This window comes from Vidua macroura, chromosome 6 (genome assembly GCF_024509145.1).
Source record: "Vidua macroura isolate BioBank_ID:100142 chromosome 6, ASM2450914v1, whole genome shotgun sequence".
Classification (NCBI taxonomy): Eukaryota; Metazoa; Chordata; class Aves; order Passeriformes; family Viduidae; genus Vidua; species Vidua macroura.
The window spans coordinates 16,778,872-16,804,877 of record NC_071576.1 but is presented as its reverse complement, the minus strand read 5'-3'; the positions used below and the strand labels follow the sequence as shown (position 1 = coordinate 16,804,877).

Sequence of the window (26,006 nt, the reverse complement as noted above, 5' to 3'; positions counted from 1 at the left end):
TTTCCTGAAGGGGGAGGGTAAGAGGAAAAGGGACAGTGTCTCACAGCTCTTTGCAGATCAGTGGTACGTTCATGCCCATATATTGAGATGGATAAAATAGCCATAAATTTTTCCCAAAGTGCTTTTTTGTAATGCATGCATGAACTCACTTAAGAAGCTTAAAATATTTAGTGAACACTGAAATGAATGGAGAGTGTGGGAGGGGGGACAAAACTAGCAGAGATAATAGAATACACTTAGCAGTCATAGCAGCTTTACATAGCTGTATCATATTCTCTATGGATAACACAGCTGGGACAATATGGCTAGAGTTTTAAAATATCTAGGGATTTCTGTCTTAAGATAGTTATCAATAATTGCAAACTTAAACATTAAATATTTTTGGCTTTGTTAAAATATATACCTCTTTATTTAATGCATGATAAAATATCATAAAATAGAGAACATTCTCTCCTTGGCGTTTCTTCAGGACTCAGGTAAGCAGGAAGGATCTCTGAGTGGGGCTGTCCAGGAACTAAAGTCTGTCTCGGGGAAACCACAGGCTGCCAAAGACAGGTGAATTAAAACACAGAAGTCCCTCAGACTTGACAGTGTTTGAAATGCCAAATGAGAACAAGGAGATGGGTTGCTATAACACAGGTTCATATCACCTGTGAAACTGGTAAAGTCCTTCAGCACTGGAGAAAATCTTGGCAGATTAAATCATAAGTTTCCAGCTTCATTTCAACTGAGCCAAAATTTGCACCCTTGCCCTAGTTCTGACTAGGAAACCCACTCAAAACCCACAGAGTGCAGCAACACATCCATTTCAGCTCACACCTAATTAACTGCTTAATTAGAGCAGCACTGGAGAAAGTCTGCTCTTTGTGTTCCCTTTCTCTCTGGTGCCTGCTGCCACTTGTAGCAGCACAAAGCTCTTTGAGTGGCTGAGCCTTCCTGGTCACGCATGGCAGGTTCAAGGTGAAAGGTGAAGGTCTCCTCTGCTGGACTTTTCCTCTCTTTTCTGAGATAATTGACCTTGATGTCACCATGAAGCTCCTCCCCAGGTCACACCACTCGCACTGCAGCCAGTACCTCAGCTAGAGCTGGAGACTAATGCACAGCTGTTTAATTTGGAAGAGCAATATGAAGGTCACTGAGGAAGGTAATGCAGTCCTGTTGATTGAACATGTGGATAAGGGCACCACAAAAGCATAATCTACTTTATTGGGAATGCGATAAACCAGGTTTATGTGTGCAGTTGGCAAGCAGTACTTCTGAGTGTTACTCCATCAGATAATCCAGGCAGCAGAGCACTTATATATCCTTCTGGTCCCCTAATATGCCTTGAATCTAAGGATTAGGTAATTTTCATATCTGTAGGGTTTTCTAAAACAGTATTATTTTTTTCCTGCTTGTTTCCTGTTTTTTACTTATGAAATTCTTATTTCTGTAACCAAGCAAAGGTAGTCTAAGAGGAAGGTTTCTGATATTCCAAGGGAAAACCCCTCCTTTTCCATCCAGAGTGAAATGTCCAGAAATCCCAGAAGATTCACTGGGGTTTGCAGACAGACTCAGCAGCTTTGCTGCATGTGAACATGTGGCTGGGGTGTTCCTTGTGTGACACTCATCACACACATGGAGCCCAGGTGGTGTGTGGCTGGGCAGTACATTTGCTATATATATCTCTCCAGCCCAGGTGTCACAGCATATGCCAGGGAGTTTGGGTCTTGTAAAACAGCCCTGCACAACATTTGCACACCCTTCTCTGCACCAGGCAGGTTGTGAGTGGGAAGGAAGGAGGTGGTTGCATTGTTAAGGTATGATGGATGTGATCCAGAGGAAGCTTTGGCAGAAGGTGGCCCTGTCTTCCTCTTGGGATCAGGGTCCTGAATCAGAGCTGTGAGAGGGTTTGTCTGATTCAGCTGCTAGGCAGAGGGACACCTTTCTGACCAGGGAATGTCACATCTGTACACATATTTGTTATCAGGTGTTTGGCAGCAGGTCAGACATTGAGATAGCTTTAAACGAAGCATAAAACCAGAACTGTGAGGTTTACATCCAGGGACAACTACTTTAACTGTAGTTAAGACTAGAGAAGTTCCACAAGAAGATGTGGACATATATTTATGAATAAAATTAGGCTGGAAATGAAAAGGACTTTAGCCATGAGAGGAGTGCGATTCCAAAATAGCTTTCCAATGAGAGTAGAAGAGTTCAGAAGCAGTCAAACAAGTCTGAGATTGAGATTTACATTATGCAGTTGCTGGAATAGTGAGGCATGTGGGCCAAAGACTCAAAGGTATATTTCCACCCTATCTTCCCTTCTTGCTTTTATTTTGACCCTCACTGTTACTCTAATTTCTCCTTCTCTTTTTTCCTGTTCATTTTCTACTTGGACGACAGGCTGGAAAATCCTCTCTGTGCATTTTTTCTGTCATTGTTACATCCATTTGGTAGAACAAAGCAAAGGCAAATCCCATTCTGGTACATCTCAGGGGGCTTATTGAAGTCTGCAGGCAGAGCCAGCATGGGGCAGACCCTTGGGGCACAGGAGCAGGGGCTGTAGGAGGCCGTGATGCCCTGGTGACACAGCAGAGTCCTTGCCCTCCTGGTGCATGGCTGGCTCCCCTTGCCCTGAGCTGCAAACCCGCTCATGCCTTGGCAGAGCATTCAGTTTCAAAGCACTTGATTTCTGCTTAGGAAAGCTGAAAACACAGTATCTACCCAAGAAGACTGTTGAGGGGTAAGATTCATTTAGGGGATGACTGCTGTGTTTCTGTGGAGCAGAAAGGTCCAAAATACCTGTACAGCTGTAGTGAACATCACTGTAAATAGAATATTCTGTTTAATTGGAAAGGGAGAGGCTGACCAGATAGCACCTGCTAGGGGGAAGAAGGAGATGCCCTCAGGACCTGGTGCCAGGAGCTTCAGGGCAGCTGCACCTTGACCTGCAATTGCCACTAGCTGTGAGTGCCCATGGTTTTTGAAATCCAGTCCTCCCATGCCCAGCAGGGCTGGTCTGAGGCAAAATAACAGTGCCAGGGTTCCTGCACCATACCACTGGCACTGTCACAGTATGCCAACCAATCCTGCACCTACCTCTAGATTCTGAAATGGAGCTTGCAGAGAGCTACTTGTTTTAACATACAATAAATACATAGAGGGGCTCTTTGGCAGGGGGTATAATGCTTCCTGGCACTGGCTGCTTCATCTGCTCTTGTGCCCACTTGCAGTGACTGTATTTTGCAGCTTGCAAAAGAGCTGCTTGTCTTTCACTACATGTTTTTCTGAAAAAAGTGAGCATGTCTTGCAAGAAGTTTGGCCAGTTAATACAAAAGTGATTTAGATGCTAGTCAGACCTAGTCACTTTTTTCTTCTATCACACTCTTGCAGCAGATGTTTGGGTCATGGGCAGCCACCTGAGAAGTTGCCACAGCGCTGTTAGTTGGCATCAGCACCTTCCTTTCACAGAAAGCAAACTGTTCTTTTTCACTGTAATTTGACAAGCACCTCAGCTGTGTATCAGCTAGTTGCCAGGGTCATGCTCTTCCTTACATCCTGGCCATGGGACCCTGCCTCCTTCCTCAAACAGCTCTAACACTGACCAGCTCCAGTGCCCTGGCATTTCAGCATGCCTAACTGGAAGAAAAACAGTCACCTTCAATTTTAGCAGGCAAAAGGGGAATATCCAAATTCACAGAAGCTGGCCAGAGAACACCCAAGTCTGAGGATTCTGCAGTTAGATGGGCTCAGGCTGATGAGGAACCAACATCCATGTGTTGCTCATAATTTATGGGGAACAGATTTAAGGCATCCAGGGCATATTTCACCTTGTGTGTGATCCTGCTGTAGCTTTTCTTAATTGCCACAACAATGAATTTAACTTCTTTCTGTGAAACCTGGTCATTAGAGATGATATGCCACTACAAACAAACCCTCCTAAGTACAGTATTAACAGCTGAGTGAAGGGGACTATTAGAACTATTGCAGTTTTCTTCTCTTGATCAGTGCTCTGTGGGTTTTCCCTTGTTGGAAGAATAAGTTCATACTAATTAAGATCAAAGCAGAATACAAAGTGGAAACTTCCAGAGTGTCTGTCACTTGCATTTGTGCAAATTAAAACATCTCACATACAGCAAACCCAGGGCCTTTCTTTTCTTCCTGTAGATTTTGTATTCCACAAGCAGCCTGTGGAGCAAGATGTGTGCTGTCGTCCTTCTCACTCTGATGCAGCCCATGCTCTGGTAATCCCACAGGACCTCACAACAGGTTGGTATCCTACACTGGCAGCTGTTTCACCACCAGGTGCCTGGGGGAAGGGCTGCCAGCTAGAAGTATCTCTAACACAGGCAGGAGGATGTGACCAGGTGTCCTTTTGGCACCATAAAACCTCTGAGTCCCTAGGCAATAGTCAGAGCCTTTAATTTTTTTGGGATGTGTTTTTTTTTTTTGGTTTTTTGTTTGTTTGTTTGTTTGTTTGTTTGTTTGTTTGTTTTGGGGGGGTTGTTTTTTGCAAGGGAAGGTTTGTTTTTGTTTTTCTTTCAAAGTTTCTGATGAGATTTAATCTTTTAAAAAAACTTTTTATTTACAGCTAATGACCTCAGAATCTTGTCTGTCTAACTGTAATAAAAAATAAGAAGCACCCAAGCCATTTTCACAACCTCAATCTCCCTGTATTCTGTGGCCATAGACCTTCCTGCTGACTCCTTGGGGATGTTCTTGCAACATGGCCCATTGCTGTTTGGGCAGTTTTTGCTGTTTTTTCCCTCACACAGACCCATATCTTACTTGTGTTGGTTTTGACCAAAGAATCCCTAGCTCATCCCATCCCTGGGCCCAGAGGCTGGCCCATGGCATTGGATTGCTGGTACTTTTATCTCACAGTGCTATCTTTTATAGCACAGAATTAAGGAATGGTTTGGGTTGAAAGGGACCTTAAAGGTCATCTAGTTCCAACCCCCCTGCCATGGGTAGGGACATCTTCCACTAGAACATGTTGCTCAAAGCCCCATCCAACCTGGCCTTGAACACTTCCAGGGATGTAGCATCCACAGCTTCTCTGGTCAACCTTTTCAAGTGTTTCACCACCCTCACTGTAAAGAATTTCCTCCTAACATCTAATCTAAAATTCTCCTTTTTTATTTTAAAACCATTTCCCCTTGTCCTATCATGACACGCATTTGTAAAAAGTCTCTCTCTGCCTTTCTTGTAGGTCTCCTTTAGGTAGAGTTTATTAGGTGTTTGACTCTACAAAGGGTCTTAACTGAGCCTGAAGGATATTTTCTTAGTGCTTTAATCAGAAAAATTTTGAGTAAGACAGATTAATGCCTTCCAGTATTATTAGTCCTCTTGCAGCAATGGGTAAAGTATCAGATCTTAGAGAAACACTTATCAGCAGTAATGTACTTCTCATAAAACTCTGAGCCTATAAATAATGAAGTTCTTCCCTTTCTGGAACATCCTTGATTATCATAAATCCAGAGGGATAGTTACAACCTGCATGATGTATCCATGCACATAACAAAATTTTGCATGGTGCCAAAATATTCCCTCTAGTTGGAGGGATCATGTAATAAAAAAAGAAGAAATTGTCCAGCATGGTGGAAATCATCTGCTTAAAATGAATCATGATTGAATGAACTGCCTGAGGAGCAGAAGGAGCTCAAAGAGTCAGCAGAGCCCATGCTCTGGGTGCTAATGATACTGCCTACTGATCTGGCAGAAATGTGGGCATTTATATCTTTCATATGTGGAAAAGCATGTTAGCTGAAGAGAAGAAACAGCTGGTGTTCTATCAGGTTAGACCTGATGGATACCTGCCTAGAAGCTAACATAATATCTGTGTGCTAGCTACTCCTACGTGATGCCCAGAATAATCTGTAATAACCTGACTTTTTGGTAAAGGACTTTATTTAATGAGGCAGGTTAAATATTTTGAGACAGAAGAGTGTGGGGAGGAATTCAGCAAATGTTTGTAGTAGCTCAGTGAACTACAGACACATTTCTCTGCAGACCTCATTGCTGTTCCATCCTGTCATCAGCTCCATGGATGCTCTGCCTCTGCATGCTTCCCCTCACTTCATTGACCATTGCTCACATGGCAGCAGTGTGTGGTGTCTCTTCAGTCACCAGCCTCTGGACTTCTTGCACGAGGTTACTGTTCTAGTTTGAATAATGTGGGCTCAGAATGAGCCATGGATCTATAGAAGGTTTCCTGTGCTCTCCTGCCTATTCCTTATTGGATTGTAGCTTCACAAGTACAGTTTCATTAGAAAGGCCCATAACAGAGATTGCCTTCCCACTCTTTCCTGTTTACATGATACTGCTTGTGAAGGGCAGAACAGTCTTTTTTCTCTCTGCATTCCCAGTACAAGACATTTATAAATGCATAGTGGCCACTTTAGTCTAATTTTGTAGTGTCTCTGTAGGAGGGAATGTGGAGCTAAAGCAGTCCATTGGGGCCTTAGAACACTGGGATCAATTCTTCACCTAATATACAGCTAAATTGGGTGATTTAGTTCATTTCCTTTTTTATCCTAGGTGTCTTTTGAAACTGGGGACAATGACATTTACATAGGTAGGATCACAGCAGGCAGGGCTGACTGCTGCAGCAGTGGGCATCGCCATCACAGCTCTACGCTCATGACCACTGCTAGCAAGACAGGAGATTTCAGCCCAGGCTTTCACACTGGTGCTTTCTGAGATGCCCACAGCTGTGCCTGCTGGCTGTGCTGGCTACTCCAGGTTGTGTGCAGGTCTGTGCCACAGGCACTGCTGCAGCTGTGGCCAGGCTTGCTCACGTGCTGTGCTTGTTTTTGGGGTGCTATGGGCCACCTGCAGAACACTGTAGCCCAGAGCTTCTCAGTGCTCCTGTAAGAGAAGCAAGAGCCACTTGCTATAACTTCTTTTTATCCCTTTCTCAAAAGAGAGAGGAATGTTTTGAAGAGGTAGAGCTGCTGCAATCACTTGGTGTGTGTGACCTAGATAGCCTGGTATTTTGTCTGGTAAGGACACCCACCAGGCATCTAGGAGGACAAAGCAAGAAGAATCACAAAAGGGCAACAGTAGTAATGTCCCACCAAGAAAACCTCACTGCTAATGTCCCATACTGAAATATTGCATGGAACGTGATTTATATTTGAGTTTGTGCTTATGATGTACTTGTGACCCATGAAAGTGCCTATTCTTCCCTTGAATCTGCACTTTGATTCTATTCTCTACATAACAGTCTGTGACAACGAGTTTCCCAGTCTAATTATTGATTGTGGGGAAAAATATTCTTTGAATTACCAAACATTTCATTTTGTGAGCATTCTCTGAATCTCTGCTAAGAATATTCTATTTTCTCTATTAGTTCTACAGGATTTCAGAAGGATACCATATACTATATGAATATTTCAGTATTTTATTTTCCTTTGGAGCCCTAGTGTTGAAATTATATATGGTAATTTTTTAAAAAACAAGTAATATATTTTCTATTATGATCATGTCTGGCTCGAACTAGAAGAAAAAATAAACTTTTTTACTTAAAGTCCGAGACTCATAGAATCATTTAAATTAGGAAAGGCCTAAGTCATAAACTTTCCTTTTTTTCCTGAGTTCCAGCCAAAGCTCTCTTGAGCAAGTCACCAGCTCATCTTTTGGCACATGTGGACCACATGAAAAATCTGAATTCTTCTCTGGTGCAGCTGCTTGGCTCCTTTCTCAGCTAACCTATGTCTGCTACAGGCATAAACAAATGCATAGGACGAAATCTCTATTCCTTCTGATGAGGCTGGTGCCATGTTTTGGCAATTAATTAGCTCTGAAGAGTCAAATTATGAAAGTAATTAGTTTTGATTGATTCACATAGTTTTATATTACTAAATTTTGAAACTTTTCAGGGACTGAAGATATAGTTGAATGCACTATTAGATTTTTACCTGTTTGATCTTCTATCTTGCCTTAACTGTTGACTTCTTTGGTATTATATTTAGTCCCTGGTTCAAGTACATTCCTACATACTTGAAAAGTGCATTGAATCACTTCCTTCAGGAGAATACGTATTTGCAGATCTAGAATTAAGTCAGTGTGACAAGAAGTCCTTGAATATATATTGCATTTGGATTTCATCTCAGTTTGCTTCTTACAAATATTCCTTTCCCTTACAGGTTTTTAGCTTATTCACTCACATGGACTGGATATTTTCAGTAGCTGCTTGAAAAACAGGGTGACTTAAATGGGCTGAAGCAGATCTAAGGCTGAGATTCAAGAATTTTGCAGTGCATTTTCCTAGAAAAGACAAGGAGCTAAAGAGCAGAGACTAATTTATTCAACAGTGATTATAAAAACATTTTATTCTCTGCCCATAGTTAAACAATTCATTCAGAAACCACAGAAGCAGGAATTTCTGATGTGAAAACCTTTGGGTCCCCTAGGTGTCTTATGTGCAAACAGCAGGGCAGAAATGAGGAAAAACTGACACTTGCATGAGAGTTTCAGGTACTGACTGCCACATACACTTCAAACTTAAATAACCATATTTTTTCTGCTTCAGAGGCTGACTTTGGATGTCCTTGAAGTCTGGAATTATGCATTCTGGCAGGCAAGTAGAGAAATGAACCAGATGCAGCAATTTAGTCATATAGGGAGGTTTCTAGTAAATTTTGCACAACGGGGTAGTGACAGTGTACTTAGTAAAGCCACATGCCTTTGTAAAAATAGTGCTATTGATTTTCTTAGTGTGTGTATCAAATGTTAGCACATTCATTAGAACAGCAGCCTTCCAAACACTGCTGTAGAACAACCAGCAGGCCTGGAGTCAATATCCATCCGAATACTGGCTCGCTTTCAAAGGGCGAATTAATATTAGGGCATTGACTTTTCATGTTATAGAGGAAAGATTTTAAAGGAAGCATTTATCAAATAGAGTTGGGCAAGATTTAACAAATACAGCTAGGCTGCAGGTCCTATTTGAGCAGGCAAAGATGTGTGCATGCAACCGTGTATAGCACTAGCAAAAAAGCATAATACATGTTTATATATATATAAATACATATATATATAATATATATATAATATATATATTATAAACGAATGTGTATATATATATATATATATTCATTTAGGGTTTTGGTCTAATAAAGTTACATGATGAAGAAAATGTGGAAGATAGTTAGAAACTTTCAGTTCTAAACTCCTGTGTGAGTATATTGAAATATCACTGAGTAGGAATGTAATGTATTACAGTGATTGAATAAATATTGTGTCTGTGTCCTTATAATGAAACTTCTTGTACAGTGCTGTGAACAAAGCAGCACATTAGTCCAAATATAACCTTGGCTGGCAGTAGCTGTACAGGAACAAAATACAGGCCACTGATTCTGTTGAAAAAGAGCTAACATAACAAAGTAAAATCAACCTGTTATTGTCTCTCCTTGTAAGGATGAGAGATGAAGGAAGATGAGCAAAGGTCATCCCACATCTCATAAATTTACTATGAATTTGGGATTTACCTGTTCTTAGTGTTTCTCTTTTGTATCTGTTCATGCAGCCATTCAAACTTTCATGGTCCCCGAGGAAAGGCCCTGTGGAATATGATACTTGTTGTGCTCATCAGTACTCTTAATTTGATTCTGTATTCTTAAACCCATGAGGATGAACAAGTTTATGGAGAACAAATGGTCTCATTATCAGGTCACTACTTGTTTCATCCACTAAATTGTAGGCTTATCTAATTTCTGTGGAGTTTATTTGGTTGGTGTGTTAGTTGGCTAGTTGGGTTTTTTTGAGTTTTCTTGTAACCCATTTGACAACATTGCTCCACTGTCAACTGGAGCAACCTACCTGTGCTGGGTGGGTGGGGAGAAGAGGAGGTGAAGATTTGCATTGCTTTAGCTACCAGCAAAAATTGCCCCTTGGAAACAAAGCCAAAGCCACCTCCTGAAGTATCCTACTTCTCTTTCTTACTTAGAGAGGGGCACCAAAGCTTCAAAGGCTCTAACTTAAGCACCTTAGTTAGGTGGAAGAGAACAGGCTTGTACACTTACAGGTAGTTATATACAGATTTTAGCTGTGTTGATTGACCCTTCAGGATGTCCACCACTGCTGAAGGATGCTTTGGTGAGGTGCCTGATGCACTGGTGATACCACACTGGTGGCTTCCAGCAGTCCCAGGGGCATTGTGTCTGAGCCAGGACTGCTGCTACAGATACTGAATTCAGTGAAATCTTCACAAAATCCCAGGTGGATCTCTTCCTGCTTCCTAGCCACATGCTGCAGACACTGAACTGCATTTTCCTTCCAGTCTGTATTTTTCTTACTTACTCTTTTGTAATGCAGAGTGTCAGTCTAAGAGGATGATTTCATTTGTTTTATTGTTTACAGGTTAATTTTCAACCTACATGCCTCAGTGAGTTGTTTTGTGAGGTTTGGGTATTGCAGTTTCTCAAGTCTCAGCTGTTACACACTGAAAAGTGCTTTTGTGGTATTATTGTGTGGCAAACAGTTAAACAAACATTTTGGAGATACTCTATGTTTCTAATGGAAACAAAAGGTTTCTGTTTCTGTATTATTTTCTCCATTCAGATGCCCTTGTAGCTGGTACTGGATGCCTCTTTCCAGTGTGTATCTCATTTTGAACCAGATTCAAGTGTTCTTAATGATGAGACTTCTGTTGGTTTATTTCTTTCATGTTGAAGGCATTATTACTGCAAATTAATTTTACTCTTTGCTCAAGATGCATATCCCAAATATTTTTATTTCCTGCTCCAGAAAAAAAGGCCATGGCTTTGGGCAGTCAGCCTGTGTAAAGGACAGTTTTATTGTTCCCCACAGAATATGACCTCTCTGAAGTCTTTCTGAATTCCTGAATCTCCTAGAACACTGTTACCAAAGTTGTGCTCTAGAGTCTAAGGGGTCACCCAGAAATCCTTACCATTATGATGTATTGCATTTAGCTTGTCTTTGACAAATGCTGAGCAATAATGTTAAACCTTTCTTCCCTTCCCAGCAGGATAGATTTTCATCTGGAGTTTGGTGTCTTCAAAATAAATCTGAGATAAAGTCATCAAGAGAATGAGCAAATGGAGCATTGAGGAGTAAATATGAGGCCCAGTGGGGGTTTGAGTCTTCCTTGTCATTATACCACCAAAAAGAACTATCGCAACTAGTGAAATTAATTCAAGACTTCTTTTCCACTTAAACCATCAGTTCAGAGGGTGACTTTAAATTCATCTTTTAAAGCAGTAATTCACAGGTGGCAGCAGATTCAGGATGAATTTAAAATGCTGGTTTGAGAAACTTGACCCCTGTGTCAGAAAAGTTGAGTTCCAAAATGGTGAAGTGCCCAAAATATGGACTCCTCTCTCTGCCTGATTTTATTGAATAAAACTGACATTCTTTAACATGTTTTTAAAATACTCTGGATCAAGGCTGGCATGGATGTGCAATATATTAAACTAGAGTTATTTAGGTAACCTTTCTCCTCCTTAATCTTCCTCTCTTTTTGAGTACCTTGTAGCTACCTGTGGCCAGTCTGGGATCTGCCATGTGGATTGCAGAACTCTGAGATGTGGCAAGCTCTCAGAAACACAAAGTGTAGGCACTGTGTGGAAATGAACCAGATTACCAAACTCAGATGATTTTAAAATGTTAGCTTTTTATGTCCTTAAAAAAAAAAAAAAAAAAAAAAAAAAAAAAAAAAAAAAAAGAAGAGATAAAAATCCCTTTAAAAACAACCAGATCCTTTTGGAGCATGACAAACAAAAAATGTAGCATTAATTAATCCCATTAAAATTTCCCTTTGGCAATGCCTTCCTATAAGTAAAACGCAGTTCCCTAAAACTGCATTCCAGAAGGAAAAGGTTCTCAGATGGCCACTGAGATAATATGAGAAAATTCTTTTTGGAAACATTTGCAGCCAAAGGCCCTGGAGAAGATCCTTGTTGCTTTAATAGCTGGACACTTCCAGTGTGGAAGAGGAAAAAATCTGTTTTTTCCCACACCAGCCCCAGGCACTCCGAGCCTACTCCCACAGCTAAACCTGGGCCCATTTCTAGGCTGGGTGTAAGATGTTCCCAGCTGGCACCACTCTGCTGAGGGCTGTAATTCACCCTCTTCTACTCTTCTGTAGGGATGAACACATCAGAAAAGGGGAAATGAGCCCCATGCACCTCTCAGGGATGAATGGGACATGGAGCTGAAGTGGAAGAGATGATAGAAAACTACTCAAAAATCAAGAGGAGTTCTGTATTTTATGAACTTGATTTGTGAAATTACCCCCAGATTTTATTTTTTGTTCAAAAATGGGCTCCTTCCTGACAAGAAAATTATCTGTTTGAAGTTTAAATTACTTGGAGATTAAATTAAAAATTAGATTTCTGGATTTTAAAGTTTCATTTTAATTAAGTGTTGCAGCTCTTTGGAATTTAAAGAAACTGAAACTCTCTGAAGACAAATGGCAGACACAATATTTGAAATTTGATGACAATTTTTTCCTTAATTTTATCCAATTATATTAAGAGGTCTTTGAGTTACAAAGCACTAAAAAGCACTACTGAGGCCAGAGACATGCTAGTGAAATATTGTTTCTGTCATGTGGAGCTCTGTACAGAATTGTGTGGGCTTAAATAAATGTATCTTGATAGTTTACCTTAAAACTCTCTGTCCTTTTCCTCAGTTCAGCTGAATCCTATGAAATAGATACGCAGCTTGAAGAAGTTCTTCACACCCCCACAAACGCTAAAAATGGCCCTGATACAACATGTATTTATGTAACAAAATCATCTGCATTAATATCTTCCTTTCCTTTCTGCAAGAAGCACAGGAGGGACCCAGGCTGACACATTTTCCTGCAGCCCCTTCCAGTCTTCTCCTTGCAATTGGGGCAGCAGGGCTGAGCTGTGTTTTCCCTTAAAAAAAAAGGCCACTGAATAAACAGGAATTTGATGTGGCTATTAATAGGGTCAGCTGCAAACCTGTAGCCCAAGCTTTTGGGTTCTCTCTCCTTGAATATTCAGTATCCTGTTATGGATTGGAACTATGTGATAATAAGAGTTCTGGTCACTGTTATCATGATCTTTCAAAATAAAGAGGGTATTAAAACAAATCTATTTCTTCCACTTTTCTGAAAAGACAAGAGACCAGCTGATGGGATCAAGTGTGATGTATTGAGCTGTTAACTTCTTCTTCATATCTGACAGAATGAAGAGAAAAATGACCCCACCTGGCAGCTGTTTGCTGCCCCCGTTTGTCACCATCATGGTCAGGTGGCTGTCTGCTCTCTAGATCACAGTGAAGCCCTGGCACCTGGGCAGCTGTGCAGCTTGAGGAGAGGGCTCAGGTGCTGTGGAAACAAAGTGGAAACAAAGCTGTGTTTGGCTCCCAGGGCTGGCTGCTCGCCTGGGATAAAGGGAAGGAAGACTGCATGGTAGCTACTGCTGCTGCCAATAGGGTCAGAGAAAGTCTTGGTAACCCTGCCATGTTTAGCATCACCAAAATACCTGGGAAAATCAATAGCCAACAAGCCTCCTCATTTTTCATATGGACACTTCTGCCCTGGCTCTGCTGTTCCTGCCTGGATACTGAGAGCTGGAATTGTCAAAGCCCTTCCTCACACCACAGCTCACCAGGATGGCTCCCAGCTGCAAGCTGACTCCTTCGAGGGGAGTGCTACTCCCACAGGACTGTCCTGAAGAATGACCAGAATGACCTCCTAAGCCTGCTAAACCAACACTCACCGCCCAACCTGCTGCCTGTTGTGGAAATAAATCCTGAGCTGCAGTGAAAATCAAACCAATATTCTCAGCAGCAGCTGTAAACTCGATAAGCTCTCTGTCCTCCTTTCTCTCCCCCTGCTCCGTCCCTCCCTTTGGAGTTAAAATGAAGGCAGAGACATGCTGAGAGAAGCAGTGCAGTGCTCTGTTTGCAGGATAATATGCAGACCACATGTATGTATTAAAGACTGTATGGAGTTATAATTGAGCCAGGAGCATTTAAATGCAAGCCAAGGGGAATTTGCTATTCTGTGTGGGCAGATTTCAATTGTAAGGTTGGCAGCTCTGGTATCCTGTTCTCTAATACCATGAGATGAGAAAAAACAGGCTTTTCTTTCAGAGCAGTTGATTATTGAATCCTCACCAGCTGTTCGCCCTAATCCAAGCTTTCTGTGCTTGTTCCTTGTAATAGAGGCATCCCTCATCCATCCATCCATCCATCCATCCATCCATCCATCCATCCATCCATCCATCCATCCATCCATCTCCCCATTCTCATTTTCATGGGGCTTTTGTAATCTTTCAGAAAGGTGGTTAGCAGATACCAGCCACCTAAAGCAACATAAGCATCAGCGCAGGCAAGGGTTATAACTAATTAACAAGAGAAGAAAGTCCCCCCAGCTATATATTGAAACTCAAATTATATTTCACATCCATTGCAATATGGAAAAAAAGCCATAATGAATTAGAAGGTAGAGAACCATTTTTTAACAGTGACGCCTGACTCTGTGCCCAGCAAACTGTGTGGGATCAGAGCTGGAGTGAGTCCTGAGCTGGTGCAGAGTGACAACTGTCCCTGCTGCCCCACTGCCAGCCCAGGGGTCTGCACCCAGGCATGTGGCAGCAGTTAAGGAAATATAATTTTTAAATTTTTTTTTCTTTCCTTTTTTTCTTCTTCATAATAAAGGGGGAGGAAGGGGTGAGATAAGTGAGTTCCTTCTGGGTGCTTCTCACTCAGCCTGCAGTGTTATGTAAGGCTGGTACAGCTAATGCCTGCTCTGCTTCACCATCAGCCTGGCTGCTTCATCCCCACTACACAATTATTTCATCAGTCTCTCCTACTAGACATCACAGAGCTATTGCGATTAGTCACATTTATTAGGAGAGCAGCTAAAATAAAATCAGCAAGCACAGGGGCCCGGTTGCTCAAGGGACTGGGTGAACACAGCTCCAAGTAGTCCCTGTCCCAGAAAGATTGTAATCCCCTGGAGGAGGACGGCTAGGGACAAGGGGGTGACACATAGGACCCAAAAGAGGGCTGTGAAAGCAGCAGGAGGAATGCTGTTTCCATGAAGAGCTTTGGCAGGGGAGGGTGAATCTAAGTCAGAATGAGTCAACTGGGAATAAAAGGCAGCAGGAGAAAGGACATTGTAGGGGAAAGTAGGGTGGATGAAAAGGTAATACAGTAAGTGACAAGCTGAAGAACAGAAGTTGATGGTGAGGAAAAAAGACAAGTTTACGCAAAAAGGCAACCAGCACAGCAAATCTTCCCTGTCTGCCTGTCCCCTGCCCATTTTTTCTGCTGCTGCTGCTACACATTTTTACCCTCAGTCCAGTTTCCTCACAGTGTTTTCTCTGTCTGAAGGGTGCCTCCTTCCCTGCTCACCATGTCTTCCTGGCCTCAGAGGATTACCCCATGCTCTGTGCATGGGCAGCCTATAGCATCCTCTCTGGAAATCTTGGCTGAATCACAGAGACTGTGTGTAATGCCAGAACCATGCAAACTGAAAAGCTGCATTAGCACTACAGATTGTATGTACAGATTTGGAAAACAGAGATATGGAATGTTCTGGGGCATGGTGAAGAAAATGGACTGGATGACCTGAGAGAGGACGGACAGACAGGCATGTACAATTGCATTTCTGTATGTTATGGGCATATGGATGGAAAAATGAGCCCTTGAACTGACTACTGGACTTTCAGGAGCTGGAGATGCCAAATGGTGTATGTCATTTAACTATCAATTTAAATCAGTGTATCTGGACAATTTATACATAAAACTCCATAAAGAATTGGCTTTGCAACTCATCAGATAACAGACCTTAATATAAAAGGAGGTCTGAATGTGATTCTTGGATGAGTAGAGAGAAAAACAAGAAAGTGCATATTTTTCTTTTGCAAATGGTATTGACAGTACTTCAAATGGGTTGCTGGATAATGCCTGGGTGTCCACATTTTCAACAGAATATTGTAAAAATGATGAAGTTGCAGAAAAAAGCTCCAAAAAGATTTTGAGAAAATTGGATTATAATTTGACATAGTGCTTTCTATTAAAAAACTTGGAATACTTAATCTGTTATGCTTATCAAAAAGAAAATTGAGAAGTGTTCTAATTATGGCATGTGTAACTTCACAGTGACAAAATACCAGGTACTAAAGAATGTTTTAATTTAGTGGAGAAAAGCATAAGAAACAATAGTTGTAAGCTGCAGCTGACCAGAAAAATTTAAAAGAGAAACTAAAAATAATTCTCTTTTTAACAGAAGCAATTATTCCTGAATGAAATTCTAATTCAGCTCTCTGTTTGTCAGATGATGATTAAACTCCTTTCATAAAGGTTCAGTCAAACACAATCTTTCTGATTTGCTGCTGATGGTATTGGGTGAGAGTTGATGGCTTGTGTTATAACTTGGTGCTGTTTTGTTGCCTAGAATTCCATGAGCAGCTTATGTATGCACCAGAGCTAAAAGCTTTGTATTCCACCCACTTTATCTGATTACGTGCTTTGTTATCAGTTCACAGGTAGAAAGCTGATGGATCTCTACACATTTGCAGAGCAGTTAGCCTAAATCCTGGAGATCCTCCCATTCATATGGTGAGTAACTGTAATTAAAATTTAAATGCTTACAGCCTCAGTTTCAATCAAGACTAACTTCCAAGGATATTCTTTTGAGCTGACAACAACAGGAAGGCAGATACCAAGGTTATATGAGTTGAGGGAAAACTGGACAGAAGTGTTAAATTGACAGTGTGGAATGTTCCTCAAATCTGGCACTCAGCAGGTACCTAAAATGGTTAAAATTGACACAAGTACTGTCAGAGTGTGGCTGCTATAGTGCTGGGAACCACTTGGTGTAGAGTAGATGCTGTCTGGACCCTTCTGGATTGAACAGGTATTACATGAAGTCTGCAATTAGGGCTGGATTCAGTAATTCAGTTGCTTCAAGTCATATGGTCCTAAAACATCTGCTGCTGTGCAGGTATGCACCAGCAGGAGCTCTAATCCAAACCCTGCAAACATATTTGCTTGATCCAGCGTGTCTCCCATTGCTGAGGGTGCTCCCTGAATAGTCTGACAAGAGAGCAGGTTGGCATGAACCTTGGTGTCAACAACAAATAAGGGCAAATATGTCCCAAATTTAGAGCCAGCAAGTTTAATAGACATAGTACTTCATAAGACTGCTGAAAATGAGCCACAGTTGCCAGACTGCTTGTTTTACTTCTACCACTCCATGAGTCCTGTCAAAAAACTGGGAAAGAACATCCCAGTCAAACAAAAGCCTGGTACAAAGCCTGCCCAAATGTGAATCAATGCAGAGCCCTTAAGTTCCTGTGGCCTAGCCCCACTTCTGGCAAATTTACCCCATGATGAATCAAGACTAAAGTTGTCACATCTCACAAGCCTGTCTTTCTGAGCACAGCCTGCTTGTTCCTTTCTCACACCTTCAAAGGCAGAGCTGGCCCATTTTGTACACAGCTGCCACAGTTTGATTTGCTTTGTGTTTATGCCTTAAGCTTTGCCTCTCTGTTTCCATGTCCACAGCCCCAGTCTATTTTATGTCATCCTATCTGGAATGCCTGGAAGATAAACATCCCCTTCAGTCGGTCACGCGTGAGGGCGTCAGGGCTGCAGTGACACAGAAGAACCACACTTCATTTCTCTGATTGGCTCTGGCTGGTGGTGTGGGGTGATGGGGTGTCCTCGTGCTTGCCAGTCTGCCTATTCCCATCCAGCACCCCATCAGGTGCAGCCTGGCCATGGATCCCAGGGTACCGATCTCTGGCAGCTCTTGCACTGCCTCCTGCCCATCACCCGGGGAAGCTGCTGATGCAGCATGGCAGGGAACAGCCAGCCTGACAGACACAGTGTGGCACCTGGCCTCGGCACCCTGCAGCTCACAGCCTTTCCACAGGCATCACAGGTTTGGCTCCTAGCCTGGAGCCGTGGTGCACACTCTGTGTGGGAGCGTGGGTGTGACTCAGGAGCAGCACTTTGGAGTGGGTGATGCAGCACTGGTGTGGAGTGACGCTATGGGGGCTGTGCTTTGGTTCCAGAGAGGGAGGGAGGGCAAGAAAGGGAGGGAGCGCTAAGGTAACCACAGAAACATGGTATCCTTGGATATCAGCAATCCTGACCTACTTCTGGGTAGTCACTCATTGCTGGTGACAAAAGAGGAGTAAGATGGAGGGCTTAAAGCTCTAAGACAAAAAAAAAAAAAAAAAAAAAAAAAAAAAAAAAAAAGAGATCTTTCCATAATTTTCTAGGATCAAGACTATTCATGGTAATATTCAGCTAATTAAAATCTTTAAGTGTTATTGCCTTGCACATCATACTGTTTTCATTCCTGCTTTATATACTATAGAAAGTATTTTAATAATACATTACTGATATCTAATTGACAGAGATGTATTGTTATGTATAGGATGTAGATCAGACTGACTGATGGGGGTGTCATTATGCATGTATAACCTAGCTGTTGTCAGTGGTGTTAATCTGACTCTGCATTTCATTTAGATCAGTGAGAAACCCTTTTCCACAGTTGCAGGTCTACTGGTGATCCAGATACAGCTCTCCACTTACATCAGTAAAATCACACTGTTGTAATTGCAGGAAAACACAGGCCCTGGACTTCAGTGAGATATGGAGAATTTATACTAGTAAGCAACTGGGAGCAACTGAGTCTGTCTATTTTATACCAGATTAAATACCTATTTCAGACCAAGAAACAAATGGCAGGGAAAATGACTGTGGGATTTGCAGTCATTCCTAGACTATCAAGGGGAGGGCTTTTTGGATAAACAAAACCAGTTGGGAAGACAAGAGTGCTGTCTTGGTGTTGAGCTCCAAGTGTCCATTGCAAAGCATGGAAAATACATACTTTAGGGCTTCAGCTGAACCCCTTTAAAGCTTTCATTTCAGTGGACCATGGACCACTGTCTTGCAAAAATCTGTACCTGGTGTGTTAATAAAGACTGAAATTGAGGTTTAAAGCCATAACTTTAGCTTCTAGTATTTTTTTTATTACTTTTGACAGTTCTGTGGCAAAAAAAAAATCATAATGAATCAGAGCTTGTCAAGGTGTTTTTAATATTTTCTCAGCTGCAATTCCTTTCTGCATACACAATCTCAAACATGTAGACTATGCTGGCAAAATGAACCAAAAAGAGTCTGAAGGGGAATGGTAGCAAAAGTGGAGCTTTCCAGTATGACTTTTTATTAACTGGTAAATGAAAACCAGATTAAGTAGTGATGCTAACATAATGGTGCCTGAATTCTGTTCCAGTATTGGGTATATGCAGAGCTGCCTTCTCTACAAATTGAAATGTACAGGTATTTATATATCATCTGCAAAACCTGCATCTCAACAGCATGGTACCGACTAAAGATATGGCTTGAAGAAATCCCATGTAGCCCTTCCCCAACACCAGGCCTGGTTCAAGACCTGTTGTTAGTCCTCAGAGCTGTAAATTATGTGCTCAGATTCTACAATTCCCACTTTATTGGTGAAAAACTTGTATTAGATGGAGGTTAAATAATCTACCAAATGCCACTTAATGATTATTTTCACAGGATTGAGTGGAAATTCATGAATTCCCAGTCTGCAGAGTGCTAGACCAAACCCTTGACTTTTAGGCATTTGTCCAAATATTTTCACTATTTCTTTCATCTGTCCAAGAAAGATTCATAGCTGGTTTCTGCTGATAATTCAGGCATTGTCTCATGTAGAATTCCTCTGATCAGACTTAGACTGTCTGTATTGAAATCTTGGCTCCACTGAGGTCAGAAAGAGTCTGACCATTGACATCAATGAGTTATGATAAATGGCACTAAATCTCTGCCAGTTGCTCTGCCTTGTCCACTGTCCATGGTAAAGCCTCACATACACAGCAGTACCTGACAGTAAACACTGAGTGAACTTTTACTGGAAACAACAGCAAATTTGGAGCATGCACTGCGCCCTGCCTCTGCCTGCCTCCCCTCATCCCCCAGTGTCAGCATGGACATCCTGGAAAGGGTGTTAGACAGGCAAATATGAAGGGGGGAGGAACATGTTGGTGAGCTGTGGGTAATGCTGAGCAAAATGTGCAGTTTTGCAGTGCTGTCTAATGCCTATGTCCTCAGGGAAGTAGACTTTCTTATTTGAAAAGGGCTTGTGCAGCAGGTTCATGAAAGATTTCTCAGAAAAAGCCTGTCTCAACAACCTATTAGTAACACAGCCTTATGAAAGACTCAGATATATTTCTAAAGCTGTTGGCTTAATTTCTTGTGGTTGGACTGTGGGATCTGAGACTTTATTTTTTGAAAGGGGACTTTTTTTTCCCTGCTGCACTCCAAGTTTGGTGTTTTTCAATTAAAAATACATGACGCTTTCTGGTCAGATTTCTGAATCAGCCCCTGCACCATACTAAAGTGTCTCTGCTAGTGGTCTCATTCATTGAATAGTATTTCCCACAAGCCTGCAAATTTCCTTCTTCATTTAGATAGTTACTTAGTCTTTCTTTACTCCAAAGTTGAACTTGAAATATAATTTACGTAACAAGTCGCTCAGAGCCTATTGTGTGTCAAATGGAAAAACCCACCATATTTTATCCTTTCCAGCTGACAAGTAGAAAGAAATATATTGAAAGGGATATACCCAGTTATTAAGGGGATCTGACAGTATTTTATTCTTTTATTTTAATATAGCAAAGTATCCTTGCAACAGACTTGGATTTTTAAACTTAAATATCCTGAAATATTAGATTGTGCTATGTGGACTTCATTCTTAACAACAGGCTGGATCACAAGGTAAATAGCTTGTGGGAAGAAGCTCCAAAAAAGAGGCTAATAAGCCTCTAAATAAACCTTTAAATAGCCTCTAAAACTAATAAGAAATCCATGATGGAGTGGAAACCAGAAAACTGGCTCTTGCATACCATACATTGACTTAAGTAAAACATTGTAATACTAGATCCTCTAATTCTTACTCATCTTCTTGAAGTTGAAGATGTGCTTTGCTGTATGGGATTCACAGAGAACAGTGGCTTGAAAGACTGAGTTGTATCTGGAGTCTAAGCTTACAGTTATCATCAAATACCCGAAGCTGTAAGGAACATTTGGGCAGCAGTAAAGCCTTATAAGCTATGAAATGCACAACAGAGGTCATGACCACCCAAGGATATTAAATATCCAATGCAGTTTTCCCAGTCTAGAAATTGGGTTTGGTGTACAGGTCACATTTCAAAGTAGTAATAATCTACCTATGGCAGTTTTACCCACCTCCACTGTTATATTCTGTCCCGACCCACAGTATGACATGCTCATCACTGACGAAACAACTCCTGCTCTTCAGCCTAGAAGTTATAGTCCCACGGTGGGCAGAGATACTAATGTGCAGACAATGTGACAAGGAAATATTTGTGCTGAACATAAACATGTACATACAACCTTTTCTTTGAAGATGGTGTGGTCTTCTGGGGCTTGACCCCATCTGTGAGCCCCCAAGGGTGGGAAGTTCTGAGATCGAGCAGCACCAAGGACTGACAAGTTTGTTCATGGCCTGCATTGGCAGCAGCCATTTCTTCCTGGTGTCTCCATGGGAAAACAGGACCTCTATTTGCAGCTTTTTGCCAATGACAGGATTAGTGGGAACACTGGGTATCCCACTGAGGAAAAATCCAACAGTAAGGTAAATAATGTAATCCTTATGAATCCAAGTGTCTGCCAGTCTTTCAGAAGCAGTGGAAAGGACACGATACATCCTGCAGCTAACACAGCTACTTCAAAGAGCACGGGCAGCGTACACACAGTGCCACTAAGTGACATAAGTACTTCTCTTAGCACTCCATGCTAGGCTCCCTGTTGATACAAGCTGTTCATGAGAGATCCAGGCTCAGCCTATCCATAGACAGAAGGAACACAAAAGGTTAGGATGTTTTAGATAGAAGGTATACGAGGTCTATAGGCTCCCAGTTACTAATTATCCCATACTTCTTGAAGGTACCATTTTCTTTTGTGAGCCAATCTCTGTATTTTAAGTGACATATTTACCCACCAGGGACAGCTTACTTTGGGAATGATGGGGTTTATCCTCACCAGAATGATACAAAACTTTGTTGGATCCTTTTGTGCCGTATTCCCACCTCCACTACACAAGGAGAGTACACACATTAGCACTGAGCCCAGCACCACATCTCACCACACTGAGAAGTGCACACCATGAAGGGGGAAGAGCACTGTGCCTGCATAATACCCCTTAGCAGGGATACCCATCAGTCAAAAGGTCTTAGAGCCAAACAGAGATCTCAGGCAGGACCTAATTAAAAAAAAAAAAAAAATATATATATTATAGAACTGCTTGCAACAGGATCAAAGTCATAGTGGAAATCCTGCAGTCACAGGATCTGGCTACAATGGCTCCATGCTGGCCTGGAGAGGCAACTTCTTCCCTCAGAGCAGCTCAGCAAAGCAGAGGCTGTTTCTGCCATTTATAACAGTGCTCAATGACAACACTACAGCAATGCATTATGCAAGCAGGATGAGTAAGAATGCTGCATGTGCCAGGCAGCTATAGAGAATTGGAGTGTCCATGATTGCACCCCTGCAGCAGGACACAGGTTGTGTTGCCTAGAAATGGAAACCACCCCAAAGGACTGGCTGGGTAGAATGAGCCAGTAAGTGGCTGGGCATTGCCTCCTCTTCCTAAAATTTCCTAGCTTTGAAATACCATGTTTGTGAGGAAAGTAGCTTACCTTTTCCTTCAGTATGTCCTTAGTACAATGACAAGTGCAGTACATCTGGCCTAGGACTACCTGATTATTTCTAAAATGGAAAGACAAAGGGTTAGCATTCAAAATGACCATTATTGTGCTGTTGATCTCAGCAGAGGGGTGAATTTCAATAGCAAAGGAACATTACTACAGCAACACATAATGTAAGCATAAAACCATAGCTTCCAGAAGCTCCTAGAGGCTGCATATGTCTCCTTTTCCTTTGGACAGCTCTTATTTATTCTTAAACAGATTTTGTGGAAAGTTAGTTGCAGGGAATCTACATCTGCTTTGCCTACTTTCATTACTGGTGACAGAGAACAGCAACTGGAGGCATTTGTAGATTATTACATTTTAAAAATATGGTTTTGCACAGCTTAAGAGTCTATATGCTTTTTTGCAAAAATTGCACATTGATTAAAACATTAACTTGGATGCTCAAAATGCTCCTGGCCAGCTGTGAAGCTGGGTGACCTTGGATATGTTACTTAACCACTTTATATTACTAAAAGACATGTTTCCCTTATAAGGTTTTGTTAGAATAAGAATATGAAAGATTGCAAACTACTCAATGTGGTGCAGTGGACAATATACGTTTAAGACAGATATTTTTGTATTGATAAAGCATGGGTCTTGAGTGGCTTTGTTTGGTTTGCTTAATCATACAAACACTGAAGTAATCAGGGAGCTGATTAAAAGTGTTCTGCATAACTTTGTTGAGAATACAGCAAGCTGTCCTAACTAGAGTTGTTTTGGAGAGTATCTTGACAGAAAAGGACCTTGCAGTTCAGAACTAGACAATTTCTGTATAGCAGCTGGATCTCATAGTGTCTATTCATTTTCTGCTTTTACGTATTTCTGCATTTCTGGTTCCTTCCCTGCCAGGCTTTTTAAACGTGACTATGCAGCTTAGAAGCCTCAATTTCTAGAGAGCTGTGAGGTGCCCCCTCAGTGCCCAGATGCTCCTGTCACAGGCTGCATGTAAAGTAGAGCAGGAAGTGCAGACCCAGAAACAGGCTCAGAGTTCAGTCTCTTTTCTCCCTAGAGCTGCAGATGTGCAAGGCAGGAACTGTGCAAGGCTGCTCCACATTTCTGTGTGCTGCTCTTTGTATGCTTCCACCTGGGAGAAGCTCTGGTGAGCCTGGGAATACATGTATATATATATATATATATTTACATATGTATAGGGTGCTAGTTTACATAAAAATATGTGTTCTGCTTTTTGCAATCCTGTAATATGTTAGAGACAGACTGACAGCAGTCAGAGCAATTAATCTTGGTAAATGTGTTCAGTTCATCCCTGGGTACTGGAGGTCTTAAAATAGTGACCAATATGTCCATGTGACCATGTGGTCACCAGCCTGATAAACTGGATGGTTTGACTTATCAACAGAAGAACACAGACAGAAACAGGAGATAAGTAATGAGATCCCCTTTGATTCTGGGGATAGAGATGTTCACTCTCCAGCAGAGCTGGTCCTAGCCAGTACCTGTATTGAAAGGCTATGGAAAATTCTGCTAATAGTGGAGGTTTCTTCTATGCTTAACATCAAGCCTAGACTAAAAACATGAGGAGAAATTGCCCTTTAAAACATTTTCAAACTTGTCTAGTAAAATCATGGATATTTTTGTCATTCATATCTGAATGTAATTCATCTTCTCTCTCCTTTCAGGATGAAATTCTACTGCTGGCATTACAGTTAATGCCACTGCCTGTCCTTCAGAAAACGTGGGGCATCGCCCTCCTTTCAACTGCTCATTCTTGCTGTGCCGTGCTATTTTCTTTCCACCCTGAGAAACTAAAGCACAAAGCCTGACTGCATGACTGCTTGCTGCAGGGAAGGACAACTACTCATGGCATGGGAATGGGACCAGGAGTGGCAAAATCTAGAAGGGAATTGAAGCAGTGATAAAGACACGGGCCCAGGCTCCTGGTCCTTTCCCATGCCATGTGTACACCCTGGCACTGAACTACCAGGGCAGGAGCAGTCTGCAGCACGTCTTGCCCTGCCAGGGCCCCTCTCTCACATACCTGCCAGGCTCTAGTGGCTTTGGCCACCTCCCCAGCACTGGGAGAGCTGATGCTACTGTACTTTATGGGGTAAAGAAACTAACAGACAGAGATCCAATGAGACAGATATTCTCAGATGAAGTCCTCATCTAGTCCTCTATTTTACTGTGGTTTATCAGTTTTGTATTGAATTCTTGTTCTGTAAGGAAGAGTCTTTCCTGGAAATTAAGTAAATGAACAAAGGCCAAGCTGGACTCCCTTTGGCTACTGCTATTGCTAATGTAATGCAAGAAGTCTCACAGCACTCTCACTTCCTCACAGCAGTACCCTTGGACTATGTTTCATACCAACCCAGGTCTGAGGCTCATGTAACCAGGCCTAAATAATCTTCTCTCCAGATAAGGAAACAAGTGAAAAACAGACAATCTGTATAATGATAAATTCAATATAGAAATATAATATAAAGGCACGTCTATAAATGTCTCCTCTTTTTATTCTTCCCCCCATCTTTTATACCAAGCTGTGTTGAGATTGGTCTTCTTTTAAATATTTTTAGAAATATTGAAATAACTGATGCATTGTAATACCAGTAGAGGCCTCACCATGGTACCCTTAGGCATTGCTTTGCTATTTCAGGCTCTTTCAGTGCAGTTTGATAGAGTGAGAAGATCAGAAAGCTTTGTCTTTGTCCTAACTTGATATCTGAGTCCTCTAGGATCTGCTCAAATGCCCTGGCACTTTTGCTTAGTTCTTTTGAGCATTATTCCGCTGCTATAAGAGAAGCAGAGACCATGAGCTGGGACCATGCTTCATCTCCAGAGGCAAAGAACCTTTCGGGTAATCATTTCATTGCCTAGGGATTTGGGGGAAGCTTAAGGCATCGTTGTGCCTTAGGATTTCAAGCTGTATCAGGGACCAGAAAAGCTACTGGCATACATCAGAGTAGCTTCCACAGCCTAAATCAGCCCACAGCCTCCAGAGCACACATGCTACATAATATTTTCTGCTCTTAGTGCTTTTCCTTTCATCCCTGCCATCTTTTCTAGACCTCATAAGGCATCAGTATTGGAAGCACAGCAGGGATTGTTCTTGTCTCTTAGTTACTCAGCTCTGGCCCACATATGCCTTTAGAAATGTACACCACAACTAGACCAAGGCAGAATCTGCCCCTGTTCAACTGAATTTCCAATTATTTTCAAATCAATAATACAAACTCACTATAGAAAAAAATCTTGAGGGATTTCATGTAACATGAATAATTATTTACAGCAATAATTGAGCAATTGTTA

General features: G+C 41.7%; 1 long non-coding RNA gene across 1 annotated transcript; it reads left to right on the top strand.

Annotated features, from left to right (window-relative positions):
• The first annotated feature begins 15,433 nt into the window (after positions 1 to 15,433).
• LOC128809210 (uncharacterized) lies at positions 15,434 to 25,094 on the top strand. Its single transcript, XR_008437652.1, has 3 exons — positions 15,434 to 15,584; positions 16,472 to 16,551; positions 24,380 to 25,094. It is a non-coding gene; the product is annotated as an uncharacterized LOC128809210 (long non-coding RNA).
• Positions 25,095 to 26,006: the final 912 nt, after the last annotated feature.